We start from the raw sequence: 14,137 nt of genomic DNA, 5'->3' as shown, positions 1-14,137 counted from the left end.
TTACCGAGTCAGAGTCTCCAGTCACACCAAGTCAGAGTCTCCAGTCTCACCGAGTCTGATTCTCCAGTCACACTGAGTCGGAGTCTCCAGTCACACCAAGGCAGAGTCTCCAGTCACACCGAGTCAAAGTCTCCAGTCACACCGAGGCAGAGTCGCCAGTATCACCGAGTCAGAGTCCCCAGTCTCACCGAGTCAGAGTCTCCAGTCTTATCGAGTCAGAGTCTCCAGTCTCACCGAGTCTGAGTCTCCAGTCACACCAAGTCAGAGTCTCCAGTCACACCGAGTCACCAGTCTCACTAAATCTGGGTATCCAGTCACACCGAGTCAGAGTCTCCAGTCTCACCGAGTCAGAGTCCCCAGTCTCACTGAATCGGAGTCTGTAGTCTTACCGACTCAGACTCTCCAGTCACACTGAGTCAGAGTCTCCAGTCTCAACGAGTCAGAGTCTCCAGTCACCCGAGTCCCTGTCTCCAGTCTCACCGAGTCAGTCTACAGTCTCACCGAGTCAGAGTCTCCAGTCACACCGAGGCAGAGTCCCCAGTCTCATCGAGTCAGAGTCTCCAGTGTCACCGAATCAGAGTCTCCAGTCTCACCGAGTCGGAGTCTCCAGTCACACCAAGACAGAGTCTCCAGTCTCACTGAATCTGAGTCTCCAGTCTCACCGAGTCAGAGTCCCCAGTCACAGTGAGTAGGATTCTCCAGTAACAATGAGGCAGAGTCTCCTTTCACACCGAATCTGAGTCTGTAGTCTCACCGAGACTGAGTCTCCAGTCACACTGAGTAGGATTCTCCAGTAACAATGAGACAGAGTCTCCTTTCACACCGAATCTGACTCTCCAGTCTCACTGAGTCGGAGTCTCCAGTTACACCGTCAGTGACTCCAGTCGCACCGATTCAGAGTCTCCAGTCTCACCGAGTCTGAGTCTCCAGTCTCACCGAGTCAGAGTCTCCAGTAACACCGAGTCTGAGTTTCCAGACTCACCGAGTCAGAGTCTCTAGTAACATCGAGTCTGTGTTCCCAGTCTCACCAAGTCTGAGTCTCCAGTCTGACCGAGTCAGAGTTTCCAGTCTCACCGAGTCAGAGTTTCCAGTCTCACCGAGTCGGAGTCTCCAGTCACACCTAGTCGGAGTCTCCAATCAAACCGAATCTGATTCTCCAGTCTCACCGAGTCGGAGTCTCCAGTCTGACCGAGTCAGAGTTTCCAGTCTCACCGAGTCGGAGTCTCCAGTCTGACCGAGTCAGAGTTTCCAGTCTCACCGAGTCGGAGTCTCCAGTCACACCTAGTCGGAGTCTCCAATCAAACGGAATCTGATTCTCCAGTCTCACTGAGTCGGAGTCTCCAGTCACACCGTGTCTGAGTCTCCAGTCTCACTGAGTCTGAGTCTCCAGTCTCACCGAGTCAGAGTCTCCAGTCTCCTCGATTCAGAGTCTCCAGTCACACCGAGTCAGAGTCTCCAGTCACACCGAGTCAGAGTCTCCAGTCTCACCGAGTCAGAGTCTCCAGTCTCACTGAACCTGAGTCTCCAGTCACACCAAGTCAGAGTCTCCAGTCTCACCGAGTCAGAGTCTCCAGTGTCACCGAGTCAGAGTCTCCAGTCTCACCGAGTCAGAGTCTCCAGTCTCACTGAATCTGAGTCTCCAGTCACACCAAGTCAGAGTCTCCAGTCTCACCGAGTCAGAGTCTCCAGTGTCACCGAATCAGAGTCTCCAGTCTCACCGAGTCTGAGTCTCCAGTCACACCGAATCAGAGTCTCCAGTCTCACCGAGTCTGACTCTCCAGTCTCAACGAGTCAGATTCTCCAGTATCACTGAATCAGAGTCTCCAGTCTTACCGAGTCAGAGTCTCCAGTCACACCAAGTCAGAGTCTCCAGTCTCACCGAGTCTGATTCTCCAGTCACACTGAGTCGGAGTCTCCAGTCACACCAAGGCAGAGTCTCCAGTCACACCGAGTCAAAGTCTCCAGTCACACCGAGGCAGAGTCGCCAGTATCACCGAGTCAGAGTCCCCAGTCTCACCGAGTCAGAGTCTCCAGTCTTATCGAGTCAGAGTCTCCAGTCTCACCGAGTCTGAGTCTCCAGTCACACCAAGTCAGAGTCTCCAGTCACACCGAGTCACCAGTCTCACTAAATCTGGGTATCCAGTCACACCGAGTCAGAGTCTCCAGTCTCACTGAGTCAGAGTCTCCAGTCTCAACGAGTCAGAGTCTCCAGTCACCCGAGTCCCTGTCTCCAGTCTCACCGAGTCAGTCTACAGTCTCACCGAGTCAGAGTCTCCAGTGTCACCGAATCAGAGTCTCCAGTCTCACCGAGTCGGAGTCTCCAGTCACACCAAGACAGAGTCTCCAGTCTCACTGAATCTGAGTCTCCAGTCTCACCGAGTCAGAGTCCCCAGTCACACTGAGTAGGATTCTCCAGTAACAATGAGGCAGAGTCTCCTTTCACACCGAATCTGAGTCTGTAGTCTCACCGAGACTGAGTCTCCAGTCACACTGAGTAGGATTCTCCAGTAACAATGAGACAGAGTCTCCTTTCACACCGAATCTGACTCTCCAGTTTCACTGAGTCGGAGTCTCCAGTTACACCGTCAGTGACTCCAGTCGCACCGATTCAGAGTCTCCAGTCTCACCGAGTCTGAGTCTCCAGTCTCACCGAGTCAGAGTCTCCAGTAACACCGAGTCTGAGTTTCCAGACTCACCGAGTCAGAGTCTCTAGTAACATCGAGTCTGTGTTCCCAGTCTCACCAAGTCTGAGTCTCCAGTCTGACCGAGTCAGAGTTTCCAGTCTCACCGAGTCAGAGTTTCCAGTCTCACCGAGTCAGAGTCTCCAGTCTCACTGAATCTGAGTCTCCAGTCACACCAAGTCAGAGTCTCCAGTCTCACCGAGTCGGAGTCTCCAGTCTGACCGAGTCAGAGTTTCCAGTCTCACCGAGTCGGAGTCTCCAGTCTGACCGAGTCAGAGTTTCCAGTCTCACCGAGTCGGAGTCTCCAGTCACACCTAGTCGGAGTCTCCAATCAAACGGAATCTGATTCTCCAGTCTCACCGAGTCGGAGTCTCCAGTCACACCGTGTCTGAGTCTCCAGTCTCACCGAATCTGCGTCTCCAGTCTCTCCGAGACTGAGTCTCCTGTCACACCGAGTCGGAGTCTCCAGTCTCACCGAGTCAGAGTCTCCAGTGTCACCGAGTCAGAGTCTCCAGTCTCACCGAGTCAGAGTCTCCAGTGTCACCGAGTCAGAGTCTCCAGTCTCACCGAGTCAGAGTCTCCAGTCTCACTGAATCTGAGTCTCCAGTCACACCAAGTCAGAGTTTCCAGTCTCACCGAGTCAGAGTCTCCAGTGTCACCGAATCAGAGTCTCCAGTCTCACCGAGTCAGAGTCTCCAGTCACACCGAATCAGAGTCTCCAGTCTCACCGAGTCTGACTCTCCAGTCTCAACGAGTCAGATTCTCCAGTATCACTGAATCTGAGTCTCCAGTCACAAGAGTCAGAGTCTCCAGTCAGCCAAGTCCGTGTCTCCAGTCTCACCGAGTCAGTCTCCAGTCTCACCGAGTCAGAGTCTCCAGTCTAACGAGTAAGAGTCTCCAGTCTCACTGAGTCAGTGTCTCCAGTCTCACCGAGTCAAAGTCTCCAGTCACACCGAGGCAGAGTCGCCAGTATCACCGAGTCAGAGTCCCCAGTCTCACCGAGTCAGCGTCTCCAGTCTTACCGAGTCAGAGTCTCCAGTCACACCAAGTCAGAGTCTCCAGTCTCACCGAGTCTGATTCTCCAGTCACACTGAGTCGGAGTCTCCAGTCACACCAAGGCAGAGTCTCCAGTCACACCGAGTCAAAGTCTCCAGTCACACCGAGGCAGAGTCGCCAGTATCACCGAGTCAGAGTCCCCAGTCTCACCGAGTCAGAGTCTCCAGTCTTATCGAGTCAGAGTCTCCAGTCTCACCGAGTCTGAGTCTCCAGTCACACCAAGTCAGAGTCTCCAGTCACACCGAGTCACCAGTCTCACTAAATCTGGGTATCCAGTCTCACCGAGTCAGAGTCCCCAGTCTCACTGAATCGGAGTCTGTAGTCTTACCGACTCAGACTCTCCAGTCACACTGAGTCAGAGTCTCCAGTCTCAACGAGTCAGAGTCTCCAGTCACCCGAGTCCCTGTCTCCAGTCTCACCGAGTCAGTCTACAGTCTCACCGAGTCAGAGTCTCCAGTCACACCGAGGCAGAGTCCCCAGTCTCATCGAGTCAGAGTCTCCAGTGTCACCGAATCAGAGTCTCCAGTCTCACCGAGTCGGAGTCTCCAGTCACACCAAGACAGAGTCTCCAGTCTCACTGAATCTGAGTCTCCAGTCTCACCGAGTCAGAGTCCCCAGTCACACTGAGTAGGATTCTCCAGTAACAATGAGGCAGAGTCTCCTTTCACACCGAATCTGAGTCTGTAGTCTCACCGAAACTGAGTCTCCAGTCACACTGAGTAGGATTCTCCAGTAACAATGAGACAGAGTCTCCTTTCACACCGAATCTGACTCTCCAGTCTCACTGAGTCGGAGTCTCCAGTTACACCGTCAGTGACTCCAGTCGCACCGATTCAGAGTCTCCAGTCTCACCGAGTCGGAGTCTCCAGTCTCACCGAGTCAGAGTCTCCAGTAACACCGAGTCTGAGTTTCCAGACTCACCGAGTCAGAGTCTCTAGTAACATCGAGTCTGTGTTCCCAGTCTCACCAAGTCTGAGTTTCCAGTCTCACCGAGTCAGAGTCTCCAGTCTCACTGAATCTGAGTCTCCAGTCTCACCGAGTCAGAGTCCCCAGTCACACTGAGTAGGATTCTCCAGTAACAATGAGGCAGAGTCTCCTTTCACACCGAATCTGAGTCTGTAGTCTCACCGAGACTGAGTCTCCAGTCACACTGAGTAGGATTCTCCAGTAACAATGAGACAGAGTCTCCTTTCACACCGAATCTGACTCTCCAGTTTCACTGAGTCGGAGTCTCCAGTTACACCGTCAGTGACTCCAGTCTCACCGAGTCAGAGTCTCCAGTAACACCGAGTCTGAGTTTCCAGACTCACCGAGTCAGAGTCTCTAGTAACATCGAGTCTGTGTTCCCAGTCTCACCAAGTCTGAGTCTCCAGTCTGACCGAGTCAGAGTTTCCAGTCTCACCGAGTCAGAGTTTCCAGTCTCACCGAGTCAGAGTCTCCAGTCTCACTGAATCTGAGTCTCCAGTCACACCAAGTCAGAGTCTCCAGTCTCACCGAGTCGGAGTCTCCAGTCTGACCGAGTCAGAGTTTCCAGTCTCACCGAGTCGGAGTCTCCAGTCACACCTAGTCGGAGTCTCCAATCAAACGGAATCTGATTCTCCAGTCTCACCGAGTCGGAGTCTCCAGTCACACCGTGTCTGAGTCTCCAGTCTCACCGAATCTGCGTCTCCAGTCTCTCCGAGACTGAGTCTCCTGTCACACCGAGTCGGAGTCTCCAGTCTCACCGAGTCAGAGTCTCCAGTGTCACCGAGTCAGAGTCTCCAGTCTCACCGAGTCAGAGTCTCCAGTGTCACCGAGTCAGAGTCTCCAGTCTCACCGAGTCAGAGTCTCCAGTCTCACTGAATCTGAGTCTCCAGTCACACTGAGTCGGAGTCTCCAGTCACACCAAGGCAGAGTCTCCAGTCACACCGAGTCAAAGTCTCCAGTCACACCGAGGCAGAGTCGCCAGTATCACCGAGTCAGAGTCCCCAGTCTCACCGAGTCAGAGTCTCCAGTCTTATCGAGTCAGAGTCTCCAGTCTCACCGAGTCTGAGTCTCCAGTCACACCAAGTCAGAGTCTCCAGTCACACCGAGTCACCAGTCTCACTAAATCTGGGTATCCAGTCTCACCGAGTCAGAGTCCCCAGTCTCACTGAATCGGAGTCTGTAGTCTTACCGACTCAGACTCTCCAGTCACACTGAGTCAGAGTCTCCAGTCTCAACGAGTCAGAGTCTCCAGTCACCCGAGTCCCTGTCTCCAGTCTCACCGAGTCAGTCTACAGTCTCACCGAGTCAGAGTCTCCAGTCACACCGAGGCAGAGTCCCCAGTCTCATCGAGTCAGAGTCTCCAGTGTCACCGAATCAGAGTCTCCAGTCTCACCGAGTCGGAGTCTCCAGTCACACCAAGACAGAGTCTCCAGTCTCACTGAATCTGAGTCTCCAGTCTCACCGAGTCAGAGTCCCCAGTCACACTGAGTAGGATTCTCCAGTAACAATGAGGCAGAGTCTCCTTTCACACCGAATCTGAGTCTGTAGTCTCACCGAAACTGAGTCTCCAGTCACACTGAGTAGGATTCTCCAGTAACAATGAGACAGAGTCTCCTTTCACACCGAATCTGACTCTCCAGTCTCACTGAGTCGGAGTCTCCAGTTACACCGTCAGTGACTCCAGTCGCACCGATTCAGAGTCTCCAGTCTCACCGAGTCGGAGTCTCCAGTCTCACCGAGTCAGAGTCTCCAGTAACACCGAGTCTGAGTTTCCAGACTCACCGAGTCAGAGTCTCTAGTAACATCGAGTCTGTGTTCCCAGTCTCACCAAGTCTGAGTTTCCAGTCTCACCGAGTCAGAGTCTCCAGTCTCACTGAATCTGAGTCTCCAGTCTCACCGAGTCAGAGTCCCCAGTCACACTGAGTAGGATTCTCCAGTAACAATGAGGCAGAGTCTCCTTTCACACCGAATCTGAGTCTGTAGTCTCACCGAGACTGAGTCTCCAGTCACACTGAGTAGGATTCTCCAGTAACAATGAGACAGAGTCTCCTTTCACACCGAATCTGACTCTCCAGTCTCACTGAGTCGGAGTCTCCAGTTACACCGTCAGTGACTCCAGTCGCACCGATTCAGAGTCTCCAGTCTCACCGAGTCTGAGTCTCCAGTCTCACCGAGTCAGAGTCTCCAGTAACACCGAGTCTGAGTTTCCAGACTCACCGAGTCAGAGTCTCTAGTAACATCGAGTCTGTGTTCCCAGTCTCACCAAGTCTGAGTTTCCAGTCTCACCGAGTCAGAGTCTCCAGTCTCACTGAATCTGAGTCTCCAGTCACACCGAGTCAGAGTCTCCAGTCTTATCGAGTCAGAGTTTCCAGTCTCACCGAGTCGGGGTCTCCAGTCTGACCGAGTCAGAGTTTCCAGTCTCACCGAGTCAGAGACTCCAGTCTCACTGAATCTGAGTCTCCAGTCTCACCGAGTCAGAGTCTCCAGTCTTATCGAGTCAGAGTCTCCAGTCTCACCGAGTCTGAGTCTCCAGTCACACCGAGTCAGAGTCCCCAGTCTCACTGAATCGGAGTCTGTAGTCTTCCCGACTCAGACTCTCCAGTCACACTGAGTCAGAGTCTCCAGTCTCAACGAGTCAGAGTCTCCAGTCACCCGAGTCCCTGTCTCCAGTCTCACCGAGTCAGTCTACAGTCTCACCGAGTCAGAGTCTCCAGTCACACCGAGGCAGAGTCCCCAGTCTCATCGAGTCAGAGTCTCCAGTGTCACCGAATCAGAGTCTCCAGTCTCACCGAGTCGGAGTCTCCAGTCACACCAAGACAGAGTCTCCAGTCTCACTGAATCTGAGTCTCCAGTCTCACCGAATCAGAGTCTCCAGTCTAACCGAGTCTGAGTCCCCAGTCACACTGAATCTGAGTCTGTAGTCTTACCGACTCAGACTCTCCAGTCACACTGAGTCAGAGTCTCCAGTCTCAACGAGTCAGAGTCTCCAGTCTCACCGAGACTGAGTCTCCAGTCACACTGAGTAGGATTCTCCAGTAACAATGAGACAGAGTCTCCTTTCACACCGAATCTGACTCTCCAGTCTCACTGAGTCGGAGTCTCCAGTTACACCGTCAGTGACTCCAGTCGCACCGATTCAGAGTCTCCAGTCTCACCGAGTCTGAGTCTCTAGTCTGACCGAGTCAGAGTTTCCAGTCTCACCGAGTCAGAGTTTCCAGTCTCACCGAGTCAGAGTCTCCAGTCTCACTGAATCTGAGTCTCCAGTCACACCAAGTCAGAGTCTCCAGTCTCACCGAGTCGGAGTCTCCAGTCTGACCGAGTCAGAGTTTCCAGTCTCACCGAGTCGGAGTCTCCAGTCTGACCGAGTCAGAGTTTCCAGTCTCACCGAGTCGGAGTCTCCAGTCACACCTAGTCGGAGTCTCCAATCAAACGGAATCTGATTCTCCAGTCTCACCGAGTCGGAGTCTCCAGTAACACCGTGTCTGAGTCTCCAGTCTCACCGAATCTGCGTCTCCAGTCTCTCCGAGACTGAGTCTCCTGTCACACCGAGTCGGAGTCTCCAGTCTCACCGAGTCAGAGTCTCCAGTGTCACCGAGTCAGAGTCTCCAGTCTCACCGAGTCAGAGTCTCCAGTGTCACCGAGTCAGAGTCTCCAGTCTCACCGAGTCAGAGTCTCCAGTCTCACTGAATCTGAGTCTCCAGTCACACCAAGTCAGAGTTTCCAGTCTCACCGAGTCAGAGTCTCCAGTGTCACCGAATCAGAGTCTCCAGTCTCACCGAGTCAGAGTCTCCAGTCACACCGAATCAGAGTCTCCAGTCTCACCGAGTCTGACTCTCCAGTCTCAACGAGTCAGATTCTCCAGTATCACTGAATCTGAGTCTCCAGTCACACGAGTCAGAGTCTCCAGTCAGCCAAGTCCGTGTCTCCAGTCTCACCGAGTCAGTCTCCAGTCTCACCGAGTCAGAGTCTCCAGTCTAACGAGTAAGAGTCTCCAGTCTCACTGAGTCAGTGTCTCCAGTCTCACCGAGTCAAAGTCTCCAGTCACACCGAGGCAGAGTCGCCAGTATCACCGAGTCAGAGTCCCCAGTCTCACCGAGTCAGCGTCTCCAGTCTTACCGAGTCAGAGTCTCCAGTCACACCAAGTCAGAGTCTCCAGTCTCACCGAGTCTGATTCTCCAGTCACACTGAGTCGGAGTCTCCAGTCACACCAAGGCAGAGTCTCCAGTCACACCGAGTCAAAGTCTCCAGTCACACCGAGGCAGAGTCGCCAGTATCACCGAGTCAGAGTCCCCAGTCTCACCGATTCAGAGCCTCCAGTCTTATCGAGTCAGAGTCTCCAGTCTCACCGAGTCTGAGTCTCCAGTCACACCAAGTCAGAGTCTCCAGTCACACCGAGTCACCAGTCTCACTAAATCTGGGTATCCAGTCTCACCGAGTCAGAGTCCCCAGTCTCACTGAATCGGAGTCTGTAGTCTTACCGACTCAGACTCTCCAGTCACACTGAGTCAGAGTCTCAAGTCTCAACGAGTCAGAGTCTCCAGTCACCCGAGTCCCTGTCTCCAGTCTCACCGAGTCAGTCTACAGTCTCACCGAGTCAGAGTCTCCAGTCACACCGAGGCAGAGTCCCCAGTCTCATCGAGTCAGAGTCTCCAGTGTCACCGAATCAGTGTCTCCAGTCTCACCGAGTCGGAGTCTCCAGTCACACCAAGACAGAGTCTCCAGTCTCACTGAATCTGAGTCTCCAGTCTCACCGAGTCAGAGTCCCCAGTCACACTGAGTAGGATTCTCCAGAGTCTCCTTTCACACCGAATCTGAGTCTGTAGTCTCACCGAGACTGAGTCTCCAGTCACACTGAGTAGGATTCTCCAGTAACAATGAGACAGAGTCTCCTTTCACACCGAATCTGACTCTCCAGTCTCACTGAGTCGGAGTCTCCAGTTACACCGTCAGTGACTCCAGTCGCACCGATTCAGAGTCTCCAGTCTCACCGAGTCGGAGTCTCCAGTCTCACCGAGTCAGAGTCTCCAGTAACACCGAGTCTGAGTTTCCAGACTCACCGAGTCAGAGTCTCTAGTAACATCGAGTCTGTGTTCCCAGTCTCACCAAGTCTGAGTTTCCAGTCTCACCGAGTCAGAGTCTCCAGTCTCACTGAATCTGAGTCTCCAGTCTCACCGAGTCAGAGTCCCCAGTCACACTGAGTAGGATTCTCCAGTAACAATGAGGCAGAGTCTCCTTTCACACCGAATCTGAGTCTGTAGTCTCACCGAGACTGAGTCTCCAGTCACACTGAGTAGGATTCTCCAGTAACAATGAGACAGAGTCTCCTTTCACACCGAGTCTGACTCTCCAGTCTCACTGAGTCGGAGTCTCCAGTTACACCGTCAGTGACTCCAGTCGCACCGATTCAGAGTCTCCAGTCTCACCGAGTCTGAGTCTCCAGTCTCACCGAGTCAGAGTCTCCAGTAACACCGAGTCTGAGTTTCCAGACTCACCGAGTCAGAGTCTCTAGTAACATCGAGTCTGTGTTCCCAGTCTCACCGAGTCAGAGTCTCCAGTCTCACTGAATCTGAGTCTCCAGTCACACCGAGTCAGAGTCTCCAGTCAAATCGAGTCAGAGTTTCCAGTCTCACCGAGTCGGAGTCTCCAGTCTGACCGAGTCAGAGTTTCCAGTCTCACCGAGTCAGAGACTCCAGTCTCACTGAATCTGAGTCTCCAGTCTCACCGAGTCAGAGTCTCCAGTCTTATCGAGTCAGAGTCTCCAGTCTCACCGAGTCTGAGTCTCCAGTCACACCGAGTCAGAGTCCCCAGTCTCACTGAATCGGAGTCTGTAGTCTTCCCGACTCAGACTCTCCAGTCACACTGAGTCAGAGTCTCCAGTCTCAACGAGTCAGAGTCTCCAGTCACACCGAGGCAGAGTCCCCAGTCTCATCGAGTCAGAGTCTCCAGTGTCACCGAATCAGAGTCTCCAGTCTCACCGAGTCGGAGTCTCCAGTCACACCAAGACAGAGTCTCCAGTCTCACTGAATCTGAGTCTCCAGTCTCACCAAATCAGAGTCTCCAGTCTCACCGAGTCTGAGTCCCCAGTCACACTGAATCTGAGTCTGTAGTCTTACCGACTCAGACTCTCCAGTCACACTGAGTCAGAGTCTCCAGTCTCAACGAGTCAGAGTCTCCAGTATCACTGAATCTGAGTCTCCAGTCACACGAGTCAGTGTTTCCAGTCACACTGAGTAGGATTCTCCAGTAACAATGAGGCAGAGTCTCCTTTCACACCGAATCTGAGTCTGTAGTCTCACCGAGACTGAGTCTCCAGTCACACTGAGTAGGATTCTCCAGTAACAATGAGACAGAGTCTCCTTTCACACCGAATCTGACTCTCCAGTCTCACTGAGTCAGAGTCTCCAGTTACACCGTCAGTGACTCCAGTCGCACCGATTCAGAGTCTCCAGTCTCACCGAGTCTGAGTCTCCAGTCTCACCGAGTCAGAGTCTCCAGTAACACCGAGTCTGAGTTTCCAGACTCACCGAGTCAGAGTCTCTAGTAACATCGAGTCTGTGTTCCCAGTCTCACCAAGTCTGAGTCTCCAGTCTGACCGAGTCAGAGTTTCCAGTCTCACCGAGTCAGAGTTTCCAGTCTCACCGAGTCGGAGTCTCCAGTCACACCTAGTCGGAGTCTCCAATCAAACCGAATCTGATTCTCCAGTCTCACCGAGTCGGAGTCTCCAGTCTGACCGAGTCAGAGTTTCCAGTCTCACCGAGTCGGAGTCTCCAGTCTGACCGAGTCAGAGTTTCCAGTCTCACCGAGTCGGAGTCTCCAGTCACACCTAGTCGGAGTCTCCAATCAAACGGAATCTGATTCTCCAGTCTCACTGAGTCGGAGTCTCCAGTCACACCGTGTCTGAGTCTCCAGTCTCACTGAGTCTGAGTCTCCAGTCTCACCGAGTCAGAGTCTCCAGTCTCCTCGATTCAGAGTCTCCAGTCACACCGAGTCAGAGTCTCCAGTCACACCGAGTCAGAGTCTCCAGTCTCACCGAGTCAGAGTCTCCAGTCTCACTGAATCTGAGTCTCCAGTCACACCAAGTCAGAGTCTCCAGTCTCACCGAGTCAGAGTCTCCAGTGTCACCGAGTCAGAGTCTCCAGTCTCACCGAGTCAGAGTCTCCAGTCTCACTGAATCTGAGTCTCCAGTCACACCAAGTCAGAGTCTCCAGTCTCACCGAGTCAGAGTCTCCAGTGTCACCGAATCAGAGTCTCCAGTCTCACCGAGTCTGAGTCTCCAGTCACACCGAATCAGAGTCTCCAGTCTCACCGAGTCTGACTCTCCAGTCTCAAAGAGTCAGATTCTCCAGTATCACTGAATCTGAGTCTCCAGTCACACGAGTCAGAGTCTCCAGTCAGCCAAGTCCGTGTCTCCAGTCTCACCGAGTCAGTCTCCAGTCTCACCGAGTCAGAGTCTCCAGTCTAACGAGTAAGAGTCTCCAGTCTCACTGAGTCAGTGTCTCCAGTCTCACCGAGTCAAAGTCTCCAGTCACACCGAGGCAGAGTCGCCAGTATCACCGAGTCAGAGTCCCCAGTCTCACCGAGTCAGCGTCTCCAGTCTTACCGAGTCAGAGTCTCCAGTCACACCAAGTCAGAGTCTCCAGTCTCACCGAGTCTGATTCTCCAGTCACACTGAGTCGGAGTCTCCAGTCACACCAAGGCAGAGTCTCCAGTCACACCGAGTCAAAGTCTCCAGTCACACCGAGGCAGAGTCGCCAGTATCACCGAGTCAGAGTCCCCAGTCTCACCGAGTCAGAGTCTCCAGTCTTATCGAGTCAGAGTCTCCAGTCTCACCGAGTCTGAGTCTCCAGTCACACCAAGTCAGAGTCTCCAGTCACACCGAGTCACCAGTCTCACTAAATCTGGGTATCCAGTCACACCGAGTCAGAGTCTCCAGTCTCACCGAGTCAGAGTCCCCAGTCTCACTGAATCGGAGTCTGTAGTCTTACCGACTCAGACTCTCCAGTCACACTGAGTCAGAGTCTCCAGTCTCAACGAGTCAGAGTCTCCAGTCACCCGAGTCCCTGTCTCCAGTCTCACCGAGTCAGTCTACAGTCTCACCGAGTCAGAGTCTCCAGTCACACCGAGGCAGAGTCCCCAGTCTCATCGAGTCAGAGTCTCCAGTGTCACCGAATCAGAGTCTCCAGTCTCACCGAGTCGGAGTCTCCAGTCACACCAAGACAGAGTCTCCAGTCTCACTGAATCTGAGTCTCCAGTCTCACCGAGTCAGAGTCCCCAGTCACACTGAGTAGGATTCTCCAGTAACAATGAGGCAGAGTCTCCTTTCACACCGAATCTGAGTCTGTAGTCTCACCGAGACTGAGTCTCCAGTCACACTGAGTAGGATTCTCCAGTAACAATGAGACAGAGTCTCCTTTCACACCGAATCTGACTCTCCAGTCTCACTGAGTCGGAGTCTCCAGTTACACCGTCAGTGACTCCAGTCGCACCGATTCAGAGTCTCCAGTCTCACCGAGTCTGAGTCTCCAGTCTCACCGAGTCAGAGTCTCCAGTAACACCGAGTCTGAGTTTCCAGACTCACCGAGTCAGAGTCTCTAGTAACATCGAGTCTGTGTTCCCAGTCTCACCAAGTCTGAGTCTCCAGTCTGACCGAGTCAGAGTTTCCAGTCTCACCGAGTCAGAGTTTCCAGTCTCACCGAGTCAGAGTCTCCAGTCTCACTGAATCTGAGTCTCCAGTCACACCAAGTCAGAGTCTCCAGTCTCAACCAGTCGGAGTCTCCAGTCTGACCGAGTCAGAGTTTCCAGTCTCACCGAGTCGGAGTCTCCAGTCACACCTAGTCGGAGTCTCCAATCAAACGGAATCTGATTCTCCAGTCTCACCGAGTCGGAGTCTCCAGTCACACCGTGTCTGAGTCTCCAGTCTCACCGAATCTGCGTCTCCAGTCTCTCCGAGTCTGAGTCTCCTGTCACACCGAGTCGGAGTCTCCAGTCTCACCGAGTCTGAGACTCCAGTCTCACCGCGTCTGAGTCTGCAGTCTCACCGAGTCTGAGTCTCCAGTAGCACCGAATCTGAGTCTCCAGTCTCTCCGAGTCTGAGTCTCCTGTCACACCGAGTCGGAGTCTCCAGTCTCACCGAGTCTGAGACTCCAGTCTCACCGCGTCTGAGGCTCCAGTCTCTCCGAGTCTGAGTCTCCTGTCACACCGAGTCTGTGTTCCCAGTCTCACCGAGTCTGAGTCTCCAGTCTCACCGAGTCTGATTTTCCATTCTCACCGAGACAGAGTCTCCAGTCTCACGGAGTCGGAGTCTCCAGTCACACTGATTCAGAGTCTCCAGTCACAATGAGTCAGAGTCTCCAGTCTCACCGAGTCAGAGTATCCAGTCACACCTCGTCGGAGTCTCCTATCAAACCGAATCTGATTCTCCAGTCTCACCGAGT

The sequence above is a fragment of the Hypanus sabinus genome, chromosome 22, assembly GCF_030144855.1.
Source record: "Hypanus sabinus isolate sHypSab1 chromosome 22, sHypSab1.hap1, whole genome shotgun sequence".
Lineage (NCBI taxonomy): Eukaryota > Metazoa > Chordata > Chondrichthyes > Myliobatiformes > Dasyatidae > Hypanus > Hypanus sabinus.
Note: the sequence above shows the minus strand (reverse complement) of the source record.